Below are 5,131 nucleotides of genomic sequence, written 5' to 3'. Positions count from 1 at the left end.
ACGTTAATCATTGATTCCACAGTGAGGTTTTGACCTCTATATGATAGGTTGTGATAAAATATTGCATTCATTAAAATAAGTGACTTTCTAAACATAGAAAGTTATAAACATGTAGGCGAGTGCTTAAGTATAAGCAAATCCCCAAAATACATAAGTTTTTATCATACAGTTTGACATCACAATCAAATTATTTATCACACAATGCAGTTTTATTTCAAATGCAATAAACTTTATACAAAGCATGAGAGACTCCATGCAGGCAACAAGCACATCACAGCGGAAGCAGTCTAAGAACCTGAGAATAAAATATGCTAAAAAAGTCAACACGGATGTTGGTGAGTTATAGTTTTAATTGCTCGAGTCATAAGTATATAAAGATGGACTACAAGATTTCATCAAAAGTTTATTAATAGATTCTACGTAACAGAGCACCCTGGTAACTAAACTTAACGCTATAAATTACCCTATTGATTTTAATTCACGCAAACCAACGTGTCGTAAAATCAAATAACATACGTCCGTTAAAAGGCTAGCGCTACTAGCTCGGACGGGGATGTCAAGCCCTATGGATCCATATACAATTATTCGCGCCCACTAGTCCACATCCTATGTACTAGCAGCTACTAGTTACCAAAGCTAAGGGATTTTTAGTTTAACTCTGTGTAGAATTAAGTATGTACTTGTATCCATTGCGTTTAAAATAAATTGCATGTATTCTCAGCCCAAAAATATTTAAAGCATTTAAAAAGGGATCTATAAACTCACGGTTCAATATTGAGATTCAATATTGTAGGCAAATTGCATAGACATAATGATAGTGGATGACTGTATGGTTGGTCTTGGATTCACGGACAATACCCCGAATAATACCCAATATTTCCTTAGTTTAAAAACGGTTTGAAACCCGAATTAAAACACCCTCGTATATACTTTATTATTATTAAACATAAATTAAAATTAAAATTAAAATTATAATATAAATATAAATATAGAGAGAAAGAAGCAGAGAGGTGTGCATTTTTGTGTCGAGCAAACTGGCCTTTTATAGGCACATTTCCTGAATTTGGTCCCCATGCGATCGCATGGGCTTTTGGTGTATCTGCCATGCGATCGCATGGCTAGTCTGGCCAGCTCACTTTGTTTTGTTTGCTAGTTCGTCGAAATAATAATATTTACTATAGCAAATAGTGTTTTACTGTAACAAATAGTGTTTACTGTAGCAAAATGATTTTTACTGTAGCAAATAGTGTTTTACTGTAACAAATAGTGTTTACTGTAGCAAAATGATTTTTAGTATAGCAAATAGTGTTTTACTTGTACAACTTATAATATATATATATATATATATATATATATATATATATATATATATATATATATATATATATATACATATATTGTTCGTGAATCGTCGAGAGCAGTCAAAGGTAATTGAATATATGAAACAGTTCTAAAATTTTGAGAATCAATCTAACAGACTTTGCTTAACGTGTTAAAATAATATATCGTATAGAGAATTGGTTTAAATAAGTCGAAATTTTCCTGGTCATCACAGCTATAGTCCTAAAGATTGCTTAGGCACCCTAGTTAACACATAAGGCACACATAAAATGAAATCCTGGTTCTCTATAACAGTCTGTGCTCTAATACCACTCTGTCACACCCTCAAATAGGGCTAGGGGTATTTGTGACCATTCATATCATAAAACAGTTGTATAAACGAGAACGACTCTATATGAGACGTTTTTTATTAATAAAACAGCGAAAGCATTAAGAGTGTTTACATCAATCCAAACTGAAATAGTAATAGTTTTAAAATGCAAAGTAAATGTAATGAAATGAAGACTCCATGCAGCAACATTCAATTCATCAAGTAGCAGTCATAGCAATCATCTTAATCGTCACCTGAGACAAAACATGCTTAAAGTGTCAACCAAAAAGGTTGAGTGAAGTTCATAGGTTTATATAATATGCATTAGACCACAAGATTCAGTTTAAAGTTGATTGATAACAAATATATCAATCTAAAAGTGTTGCTGTAGTTTGTAATATCGCGACTAAACAAAAGTTACCCCATGACACCTTGTACAGTCAGTGTCGTTGAATCATTATTATGTAACCAAAGACCAGAGGTCAAATGGTTAGATACGCTACTCTCAATAGGCCTACTCATAATAATTAAGTTTGCATTTCAAAGTAGCAATTAACGATATTACGGTGAGGATTTAGCATGACAAAGCATGACAACATAATAACAGTTAAGTACTTGTGTCTAAACATAAAACAATTTTAAAGCAAGCATATGTCTCACCCCAAAAGTTATAAACAGTTAAGTAAACAGTAAAAGTGGGGCTATGAAAATCACCTTAAATTAGCACATCGAGGATTTCACTAGGAAGTAGCTGTAATTGAAGTAGACCGAAAATCTCAACCTAGAGATAATAGTTGGTCGTTAGTTGACTAAGCAACAAAGTATCTGGGTATAATTATTCGTTTGTTCGGAGGATTACTATTAATAGTAAATTTTCCTTTTAAGGAAGGTTTCTATTTCTGAAAAGTTTGTAAGCACGTCATCAGATAAAATTTCAATTACAAACTTCCAATTCGTAATGGCCTATTCAGGTCTAGGGGCTTGAGCTATAGGATCCTTTAAATCGGAAAATCCAAACCCTTCCATCCTAGAGTTTCGTAGACGCCACCCGTCAAGAAAGTTCAATGATCAAAAATAAATCCAATCCATTTATTTGTTCGTGAAAATATTTACTCCCAAATATTTTACGAAAGTATAATATTAATCGTATGTTAGAAATCTCGCGTATAGGAATATGACACTTTAAATATTTTACTTATACAATAAATATATTATGATAGTTTGAAATATATAAGTTTTTATATTATTATTTACTAATCTTTAATTTTTAAAAAAAATTTGATTAATACTTACATTATATATATATATATATATATATATATATATATATATATATATATATATATATATATATATATATATATATATATATATTGAATTTGTTTTTATTAAACATATAAATTGTAAATAAATATAAATAACGTTCAAAAATTCATACAACTTAGTAGAAATATTCTAGAATGTATTTAGGTAATTTATAAGTATTAAAATCTGTTTATGACAATTTTTAATAATTAAAATTTATTTATTCAATTTTATTATGTTTCACATGAATATAATAACAAATAAATTATAAATTCAATTTAAATATATATAAAAATTATTAAAATTATTTTTGATCAGAATAATATCATATTAAGGTTAAGAAACCTTTAAAATTATTTTATTTGATTTTTCTCTATTTATTCCTTATATATATCATATGTATATATATATATATATATATATATATATATATATATATATATATATATATATATATATTCATTAATTCGATTTTAATTACAAAATAAATATAATTTTGAAATATTAAAAATATTTTTATAATTTCTAGTATTACCTAATACTAATTATAACATGTTATCATTATTTTTTTTTTCAATTACATATAATTTATAACATTATTTACATGCTTCGGTAAAAAAATTAATAAATCGAAGTAAATAAAAAAAAAAAAAAAAGAATACTTACAAGAAGTAGTTCTTCAAAGAGAGAATGAGAGAAATGTTGTTGTGAGTTTGAATGAGAAATGAGGGGTATTTATAGTTGAAAAAAATAGGTAAAAAGAATACAGAAATAAAAAGAAATAAAAAGGAAAATACATATTAAATCTTAGTTGATTTTTAATGGGGTTTTTAAAAAATAAAAAGAAATGAAGTTAGGTCATGTAATAAAATAACTAAAGTGGGATTTATCTTTATAATTTTTAATTAAAAGCAAAAGCATTATTATTTTTTTAAATACGAATTTAATAAAAATATTAATATATTTTTATATTTATATATATTATTAATAAATATGATTTTTAATTTAATTATAATATTACTTTATAGTTTTATTAGTTTTATAAATATTATTACATTTTTGTATAATTGTATTTATTATATAGTTAATTATATAATATATTAATTATATAACAAAAGTATTATAAATTATATATTTTAATTAAATAAAATTTATGTTATTTTATATAAGTTACTATAATATAACTTATATCTATTACAATTATATTATTTATTTAGGCGTATGATTATTCGGTCAACGTTAATTAAATTCGTATATATATCAACCCTAGGTATTTTAGTAAAATTGGAAGTCGAAAAGTGAGGGTTGTTATACAATCCTTCCTCTACCCTAGAATAGAAGATAAGTCGTTTCTTTAACCACGAGTCGAGAAAATGAATTCTCTACATACAGGAAAGGAAATTCATCCCCCTCTCTACTCCAGGATAGAGAGATTGCTTCCGTGAGGACCTCCGGCCAGAAAAGGAATAAGAATAAAAAGGAATAAGAATAAAAAGGAAAAAATGAGCTCTTTCAATACAAAAGGGACTCTACAAAAATAGGCGTATGCCAGTGAAATATAATGAGCACACGGTATTCTTTAGTAAAAGGCGAAGGAATAGTTCGCTTTGTGCTCACTACCTAGCTGCGTCTTTAATAAAATACACAAAATTTAGTCTTTAATAATACCCAGGTCACCTTTCGCTTGATGCGAGGGCAGCGAAAAGGGAGGGTTACCGGTCATGCCCTCGGATTGGTCCGGGTTTCCTCCAAGACAGTAGTTGGGGGCGGGTTATGCAACTACGAGAGATGAACACGTGAGTGATTATGTCCTCCGTGAGTGATTCCAAACTGATGTAAAAAAAATAATTTATTAAAACTCACATTATTTAGATAGTTTTGTTAATTAATAGTAGTAAAATGTGGAAAACTTTATTTCTTTCTTTCTTTTTATTTTATTTATTTATTTATTTATTTTTTTGAAGAAATAATAAAGAAAAAATTATATAAGCAAGATTATAAAAAAAGGTTGATGCAAGAATTAAAAAAAAAATGAAAGAGAGGGTTTAAAATGAAAAATTCAATGGGTGAGACTGTGAGAGAGTGGAATGATGTAATGAATATGGGAAGTGAAAAATATGAGGTAAAGGTTAGATTTGAACATGCGTTGGTCAAGTCACGGAACACACCAACCAA

General features: G+C 27.7%; 1 non-coding gene across 1 annotated transcript; it reads right to left on the bottom strand.

Annotated features, from left to right (window-relative positions):
• Positions 1 to 4,462: 4,462 nt before the first annotated feature.
• On the bottom strand, positions 4,463 to 4,582 carry LOC139903710 (U5 spliceosomal RNA). Its single transcript, XR_011778509.1, has one exon. It is a non-coding gene; the product is annotated as a U5 spliceosomal RNA (small nuclear RNA).
• Positions 4,583 to 5,131: the final 549 nt, after the last annotated feature.

This window comes from Rutidosis leptorrhynchoides, chromosome 3 (genome assembly GCF_046630445.1).
Source record: "Rutidosis leptorrhynchoides isolate AG116_Rl617_1_P2 chromosome 3, CSIRO_AGI_Rlap_v1, whole genome shotgun sequence".
NCBI lineage: Eukaryota > Viridiplantae > Streptophyta > Magnoliopsida > Asterales > Asteraceae > Rutidosis > Rutidosis leptorrhynchoides.
Note: the sequence above shows the minus strand (reverse complement) of the source record. Positions and strands in the feature narration are given on the sequence as shown.